General features: G+C 40.8%; 1 protein-coding gene across 2 annotated transcripts in view; it reads right to left on the reverse strand.

The window, feature by feature from the left end:
• Positions 1–8,774, reverse strand: part of LOC120722231 (sperm acrosome membrane-associated protein 6) — a 28,361-nt gene extending 19,587 nt beyond the window's left edge. Inside the window, exon 1 of one of the 2 annotated variants that reach the window (XM_040013135.1) lies at positions 8,366–8,774. The gene's annotated coding sequence lies outside the window, so the exon portion shown is untranslated. Of the gene's footprint in view, positions 1–8,107 lie in introns of both variants that reach the window. The other variant, XM_040013134.1, reaches the window with a different exon arrangement.
• Between the last annotated feature and the right edge of the window lie 434 nt (positions 8,775–9,208).

Consider the following 9,208-nt stretch of genomic DNA (forward strand, 5'->3'; position numbering starts at 1 on the left):
TGTCAGTTAAACCTCTTAAAATGCAGCTTTGTGTTTAGGCTAATGTGTGGGCAACATACAAACACGTAATGCACCTGCACTGTGAAATGGACCCTCCTAATTTGCACTCCACAGCCCGGAATAATCAAGCCAAATCCCCCAGTGCAATGCAGTTAAGTGTAGTACCTATCAAAGTGTCACATGACGCGCACGCTGCAGTGATGTGTCGGACTGCACGTGCACACGCTTGTAAGTGTGTGCGTTATTTGTGCGCATGGGAAACATTCCTGTGTAAAAGGTTCTTTGTGACCGCTCAATGCAGTGGCAGTGCATACGTGATGGGGGGAGGGGTGCTAACGGATAAATGGGAGGCAAATGCATTCAGATCAATATTGAGCTGAGAGAGGGTGAGTGGGGTTGCGAAGGGAGAGTGAAAGGTGGTGAGTAGAAAGGGTGGGACCATGGAGCGACTGATTAATCATTCCTGTATTGTTATTGACTTTCTGTTAAAGGGAGTGCGTCAGACTCTGAATTATGTCCCTATATATGTGTGTGTGTGTGTGTGTGTGTGTGTGCGTGTGTGAGCGTGGCTTTACTGTATTCATTGAAAGCACAAAGTCATCAATTACAGACTTCGACTTCCAAAGGGTTGGCACCATTACTGGTCTAGCTGCGCTCTGACTAGCTTTTGCATTCCTAGTGTTCAGTAACAACTTTTGGCCGTTGGTTCACAGAGTCAGCACAATAACTGTGAAGGATTTAATTATTCATGTTTTGTAAAAAGAGCTAATATGCTGTTCCATTTTGAACATGAACAGGAAAGTGAAGGAGGTGAACAGGAAATCCCATGTGAGGAGTTAATGAGGAGCTGTCGAGTGAACAGACACAACAGAGCGGGAGGCAGGCGGGGAAGCAGCTACATGTGGAGGAGGGGCAAACACTGCCCTGACATCTGACCCTCTGACTGTGACCTTGTTCACTGTCTGAAAGGGCAGAGACTGGACACCCCTCAACATGAGCCACGTGCGAGCAATATTTTAAACGATTCGCTTTCAATAATTCTTTAAAAATAGCCAAAGGTTGGTACCAAAACCCTTATTTAAATAAATAAAACTGACATAATTAGTTTGCAATTATAACCAAGATACTGACATCAGATGATGCCAAAGGCAGTATTTCCTCTAATTACGACCCTTTTGAAAAACAGCAGCTTGTCAGGGGATGGAGGGCTGAGCTAAGTGAATGAAAACCCTATTCAGTGTTACCTTGAACTTGAACAATAAGTCTGGTGTTTGTGCTGGGGCCACTTCCTGACCCTTCCATCTCTCTGTGGAAGCAGCCAACCAAAGCTTCTCCTTTCATCTTACAGATGTGACCCTGATGACCTACTGACCAAAGAACAGGCAGCTACTGCAGGTTTTAACTCAGCTACAGACTCCTTGATCCTAAACATTTTTATACTTACACAATTCTTAATGTATGGATATTAGTTTGGCTACTACTTGGCTCTTAAACTGACAACCTTTTGTGCTAAGGAATCACAAGGTTCATTTTCTAATGATACATTGAGCAACACTGAAATTTTTCTTGTTTTCCACCACTTCAACGACTGCACCTCCTCCCATTGTCTAGCATTAAACCCTTTCTTCCCCCTCAGACGCTTTCTGTCTCGCTTTATCACCCACTTGTCTCTACCTCTCAGACAGCATGTTTCTTTACACCTTCATCTTTCTTTTGCCTTCTATCTTCATGTTCTCTCCCCTCCTCCCTGTTGTATTCTCTCCTCTTCCCTGCCTGGCACCAGAGAGCTGGCACGCTCAAGGGAGTCGTTGTGTGACGACACCTCATTGCAGAGTGCGTGTATCGCTGCAACGTGTAACGAAGAGCCTTGTGAATGCCATCAATATGCTTACAGAGGACACACAGTGACACATTAAACCACTATCAATAAACAACATATGCTTTTAGCATTTGTGTCTCATGCATATTTTTTACTTGAATTTAAACGCTTCTTGTCAGTATGAAACGGGAGCTAGCTTAAATTAACTTAAAACAGAGAATGGAAACAGCTAATCGAGCTTTGTTAGAAAGATTACATACCAGCACACAAGGTAATACCAGGGCTCAGTAAACATAATGTTCCATTTGATTTTATTCATATACAATTAGGTGCTGGTAGGAGCCAGACGAGACTTTTTAGCATTATATTTATTGGACAGCCATGAGAGTGGTGCCAGTTTTGTCATCTCTTGAAAAAAAGTATCTTATTATATTTTCAAAAATGTGCAACTACATTTTTTTAAACCTGGTTTGTAGTTGAATCAATTCATGTGATATGCAGTTATGTGAAAAACTAAGTAGACCCTTAACGCTTCCATAACAATTAACATTTTAATAGACTATAGAAATGTCATGGTTCTACCTATCCCGCTGCCCTATGATAGCTGGGAGAGGGTACAGTCCTCCACAACCATTAATTGGGTAAGTGGTAAAGAGAAATGATGGATGGATGAACAGGATGAACAGATGGATGCTAATCAAGTAAATTAGATAAACTGATCATCTGCAAGTGTCATCACTTCTATAAAAAAATAGTTTTTGGGCAAATTTGCTGCTATGCAGCTTTCAGGTATGTGCTAATGCAATGCCACAATCTTCCAGGAAAGATTGTGAAAGCAAAATCTTTTCAAGGTCAAGTTGTACAATACTCAGAGAACTTTTGAAAAACCCAAGAGCTAAATCCCTGACTCTCAGACTAGAGGCAGTCAAGTTCAGCATGTCACATTTGGAAGTTTATTGCAGTAGAATTAGAAAAAGATTGACAACTGTGGCTTGCTTGGAAAGGTTACAGAAGAAAGCATCTTTTCTTTAAAAGGACATGACACCATGTTTGGCGAAAACCAGGCATAACAATCCAACTGTTAGGTACAGCTGTGACGAGGCAAGGATTTTAATTCCAATTGTATTTATTTATTGTCAAATGACAGCAACTGTTGCCTGAAGGGGTTTTATATTGTAAGGCAAAGACCCTATAATAATACAGAGAAAACCCCAATAATCATATGACCCCCTATGACCAAGCACTGTGGCGATGATTTAGGCTTGTTTTGCAGCCACATGAACTGGGCACCTTACAGCCATTGAGTTGACCCTGAACTCTTCTGTACACTATAGTGTCCTAGCCTCAAATGTGAAGCCATCTGTCCAACAGCTACAGCTTGGTTAAAACTAGGTCATGCAACAGGACAGTGATGCTAAGCTCATAAGAAAATGCCTGAAAAAGAAAAGAATCAAGGTGTTGTAATGGCCCAGTCAAAGTCCAAACCTTAACCTGATTGAAATGTTGTGGCAGGACCTTAAGAGAGCTTTGTATAAACAAATGCCTGCAAACCTCAATGAATTAAAGTATCATTGTAAAGAAGAGTGTGCCAAAATTCCTCCACAATGACGTGAGAGACTGATAAAGTCATGCAGCAAACACTGTGAGCTACTGAATCATGGGGTGTACTTTGTTTTGTTTTTTTTACAAAGTCTTGTGAAAACTTTCTTTTTCACATGACTGTTTGAACAGATGATACCGGATGACATCAACAAAGCCAGTTCCTCAGGAACCTACTCCATAAATCATACATGACTGATGTACTGAAGAGGAGCCAGCAGGAGAGCACTGCACTATAGCATTATCAACACTCACTCACAGTTTCACTATCTCTTGCTTTTTACCCAACCCCCAACTCCTGAGGCTCTTTAGATGTCTCACACACATCTAAAGAGTCAGAGAGGAGACGTGCAGAGGATCAAAACTTGAGGCAGAACACAGCAGATAAAGATGTGCATCAAGAATGAGACAGTGGTAGGAACGTGTTGATAAAGACGTGACAGAGCTGGATGGGAAGAAAAATGAGACAGACAAGGGGGAAGAGGGGGAAAGAGAGGATTGAGACAGTTAGGGGAGGTAAGAAGCAATGCTGTGACCTACTAATGCAGAACTGAGGAATTCTCACTGCTGACTCCAAACACATTCCTACAGCTTGCAAATATTAACCCCCACCTTACCACCTCTGCTTGCTTTTGAACACAGAAGGCAGCCACCTGGCCCGTATATGAGGAAACTATTCATTCACATTAGCCAGGTTCAGAAAAGATTCTGACACACTAATAGGTGGAAGGACAAAAAATGAAAACACCCTCCACCCAGCGTGACACAGGCTCACTGTCCTCTCTGTGCTCCAATGCACAAAAATCAGGCAACACCATGGAGGCAAATGTACCAGAAGACTCATTTCACGATACCAGAATATACAGAAGAGCTAAATAAGCAAACGCATGTTAAGTGTATACAATTTTCTGTTAGTCTCATTGAGTTGAGAGAGAGTCATGTTACATATTATCATATTTTACTTAAATTCTTAAATTCAACGTGTTTTATAAAAGCCATAAAAGAGGTGACTTATACCAAACACTAAAAGATTGTAACAGTAGCCACTGAAGTTAGAGGCTGATATGGATTCTGAAATTAATTAAACATACATTTTTAAAGAGCTGTTACTAACATATGTGCTAAGCAATTGAGAAAAAAAGCAATCATGATGATTCTAAACTATCTGCACATCTCAGAAGAAGGAGTGCAGTAGGAGTGAATTTTTCTAGGCCTACAGTTCTCTACTGCACTCCATGTTAAGGCTTTACTGTTTAATGGGTACAGCACTATCGCCTGTACCAAGCTCCTGGGTTCAAAGAAACTTCCTGTACCCGTTCCTTTTCAAGTGTACAAATGAATAATAATAATAATAATAATAATAATAATAATAATAAAATATATGAATAAAGAACCCCTTTACCTGCACATTTTTAAAGGTCAGCTACATTAAGGTACAAATTTGCCACCAGAGGTTGAAGACTGGGCTCTGTGAGGTACAAATAAGTAAAAGCACGCAAGTACGGTTGCAGCACCTTAAAGAATGCCACTCCAGTGACAAGCCATGGTTCCCCCTAAAATACAAGAAGGTACTTTATGTTCTAGGAGTATATATCCTGGCACCATGATTGCTTTTTCACTGTAGCTGTACTTCAGATAATCTTTTTTTAAACTGCTGTTACTTCTAAGCAAAATATCAATGTTAGCTATTAAAAATAACAGCAAATGAGTGCTATCAGCTCCAGTTAAGCATTGAATATAAACAGAAAGTGCACTACCCCGCTTAATAAAAAAAAGCCCTGCACTGAAGATTTTACTTGCATGGAAGTGCAACATATTTTAACAGTGTATTCATTTATATCAATTTGTATAGCATTGCCTGATGGATATTTAGGTGTTAATGTGTAATTAACGTGCAGTTGGTTAATGTGTATGGTATAAAAGATTGAGCCTTTTATTGCATTCAATATACGGCATTTGAACATTTACACATTTCAACAGAGACAAAGCATCTGCAGTAATAAGCCAGCTTGAATGTATATGAAACATTGCTAGGCAGCTGAAAATAATTCAAGCCATGCATCTTTTAGAGGTAGAAAATTTTCTTTTACAAGGTCAGTTAGAGATTTAAACTGGTGCAAAAACTTGCATCCTATGCAACAGAGAGCAACATTATCAGCTTCGTGCCAATAAAGGAGGAGGGCCCTATGGATGTCCAGATGGAGCTCGCTCAGCTCCGGCCCCATTTCAGCCCCATATCCTAGAGAAGGCAGACAAACACTGATGCAACTGGAACACTGAGTCCAGGGGGAATAGTTCTCACTCAGACCGTGAGAGAGCATTAGTACATCTACAGCAGTCACGTGGTTCAGCGCTTTCTCACGCTGGGCCTGGCTGCCTGTTGTGTGTGGCCCTTTTTCCTATCTCTTTCACACCAGAACTACATAATTGATAGCGAAGGCCAAGTTATGTTTTATAAAGTGAAACACATGAATGGCTTCCTCTCCACTCTAATGTTTAGATGTGCTCGGGTCAGTAAGTGGCAGCCTCAAGTTGAGAGGTTTTAAATAACTGATAGGTTCTTTGTCACTTCAAAAAGCCATGGCAATCCATTATTTCTGCCAAAGGATTCAGTATGGCAAGACACTTCTGTGGCCATGTAGTCAGTGTCGAAACTGCTTATTTGCTCTGAGTGTTGAAAAGTGATAATTAGTGCTTAATTAGCTTAATTTTTTACAGTTTCCTTATTTTTTAGTTTGGCATAACATGATTAAAATATATATATATATATATATACAACCCACTGATTTATTAGTACCAAACTCAAAATGTGGGTAAATCAAGCTCCAGGGAATTTATCATTAGTGTAAATAATGTCTAAATAATCCTATGTAAAGGGCAAGAACAACAACAACAAAGAAAATCGCTATAATAATTCAAAATGATGCACGGATCCCAAATATCATCACCGTGTATACCGCACAGCTACACTTTGTGATGTACAAGCTGAAGTGCCACTCACTAATGCAGGAATTAAGGTCAATGAGCTGTACAATTATCCAAATTATTTCTGTGATTTTGCTGTACGTTTTGGTTACACTGGAGTTGAAGTTGTTGCTGCTTAATACAAATTAAATCAGTAACTGCACTGATAACGATTAGACTTCTTAGATATGAATATTTGTGAGTTTAATGAAGTTTTCAATTATAGCAAATTGAGTATGTTGTGGTTTTAGATGTTTCGGCCACACTATACAGTTGACAGCTTAGGCAACATTTTGACTATGCTTTGATATTTAAATCCACTACTGGGAAAACACCTGCCACAATAATTATTGTGAAAATAAGCTATTTACTATTCTCTTATGTGTTTCTTTTACACTAAATCTAACTCTCATTATGCAGTCAAATGCCTGAATATGGGGGTATTTTGTGCCTTCATTTTGTGATAATACAAACGATTTTATACTTTTGGCCAATAATGCATGGTACGTAAACTGGTATTCCAAAGCATTAAATCGGGTATCTAGCAGTGAGTTTTTGGTGCAACCATTAGCACACTCTCCGTTTTGGTTCTCTTCCGGTCAATCAAAGGGATTTCTCATATCTACTACTCTATATCCATCTCCCAACTATGAATTTAGAAGGAAAATGAATAAAGATTTGCTCAAATGTAACTGGGCATGGTGATTTGGTGATTGCTCTTCATTGTTCCATTGCTACAACCTGTACAAACCAGCCACCAAGGTCGGCCGCCTGTTAGTTTTGTACCAACACTAAGTCTTGGTTTAAATCAGATGTATTCAGATCAACACTCGGGACTGCGATCGTCCCCCTATTCAAACTCTAATCCTAGTCACGAAAACCTTTTTACTCCCCTTTGTCAAATGGCACACCCTTGCACAGAGACTCACTATCTGTGCGTTTTGGAATGAGCGCCTGGATCATATTTTCTTCAAAATGGACAGGATGGATTGTTAAGAATATATTTCAAAGACGAGGTTATATTATAGATTTCCAATATGACAGTAACTTGTCAAAACTACCTAATGAAGGCGAGGCCATGAACAAACAGCGGGGTGAGGACGAGATGAGAGGGATGCATACTGATACCACAAACAAACAGTGAGGGGAAGTAGAGGGTGGGACGTGTCGGTCCCAAAGTCGGGAGCATGATGACCAAATAATCCAAATTCAATCCAAGTTTCATATCAGCTGAAGCTGAAGATCCGAAACTGGGCCGAAGACACATTCACTATGTAACACAATCATTATTAACGCATTATTAATATGTTGAAGATTTACAAAGACAACGACAGACACAAAAATGACACAAAAGTGAGTGCCCCAACCCCATTCTTCTTTCCCCGTTATCCTCCCAGCTGGGCCCCAAAACCAGCCCTGAGCTGTAACTGAACGAGACTTAAGGAAAAACGGTTTTAAAGCAAACATGCAAATTCTGCTAAGCAAACAAAAATGATAAAAGACATGTTTGAAAGACTGGAGAAGGATGGAGACAGGAAAAATGTTTCAGTGGGAGTGGGAGGAAGGAAAATGACTTTATGTGCACAAATCAAAGCAGATCCGAGAACAGGAATGAAAGAGGCAAAAAAAGGAAAGAAAAAAAAAACACGATTACTTCCCAAATAAAACGCCGAAAGAAGGAAATAAGAAAATATTATAATAACATCTAATTCCATTTTCTTTTACCTTTTCCCACGTATATTTTCCAACTTGAATCTTCCTCTCAGTCCCCTCATCCTTACTCTCGACTTAGTGCTTTGCCTCTTGACTTGCAGCCCTGCATCTCTATGTCACTCCAGCCGCATCACATTTTATCCACTGTTGTCTCACCTCGTCTTTCACACAAACCATTAAAAAACAAACAAAAAAAAACCCATCTTTTCTTTATCCCGTTGTGGACGTAAGGGGAAACATGCCTTACAGACAAAGGAAATTAACACCAACCATGAGGAGGAAAAAGTGCAGGACGGAAAGGCGGCCGACAAAGTCAGAGGCAGTAAAGTGAGAGGCAGGCTGATCCGCTCCTGCTGCGGCTGCTTCTCAGTTTGTAGCTGGGACAGCATGGTGCTGGAGCTGTGCAGAACGGCTTCCACCGCACGGTTATAACCAGAGGACAAAAAGCCAAAAGTCTCAGAGGTGCCACAGAGAGCTGAGAAAACAGAGAACGCACGAAGAGGAGGGAGAAGACATCAGTCATCGTGTGAGTGTGTGTAGCTGTGTGTGTGTGTGCGTGTGTGTGTTTGTGTGTTTGTGTGTGTGTGTGCATGCAGGAATGAAGGAGAGCGAGAGGGAGGGACGGAGATTGAGAGAAAGGAGGTGGGAGGGAATAGGAGGAGTGTATGTGGAAAGAGGAAAAGGGGAGGAGACATTTTTTCCCCTTTTTCCTGTTCACATTTTTTAAATTTTCTTTTTGTGCATGTGTGTGTGTGTGTGCGTGTGTGTGTGTGTGTGTGTGTGTATTTGCGAATGAGCCCTATACTGTCCTCAAGTACATGGCTAACATATCAGCAGGGTTATTATTCCACCTTTCCATGCCTGTTTTCTCCTCATCCTGTAACCCTTTGTTTATGGCCAGCTGTGTCTTTAAGCCCGTGCACTTGAACTCAGAGAGTGCTTTTCTTTCTCTGTGTACTTCCCCTCTGCTGGCCCCCAGCACACAGGAAAGAGACACAGCTTGCAGGAGAGAGAGAGAAAGACAGAGAGTGAGACACAGAGAGAGAGAGAGAGAGAAAGAGAGAGAGAGCAGGACAGAGGGGCAGAAAGGGGCAGAAAGACAAATGCAGATGG

This window comes from Simochromis diagramma, unplaced genomic scaffold, assembly GCF_900408965.1.
Source record: "Simochromis diagramma unplaced genomic scaffold, fSimDia1.1 OVJJ01000618.1, whole genome shotgun sequence".
Classification (NCBI taxonomy): domain Eukaryota; kingdom Metazoa; phylum Chordata; class Actinopteri; order Cichliformes; family Cichlidae; genus Simochromis; species Simochromis diagramma.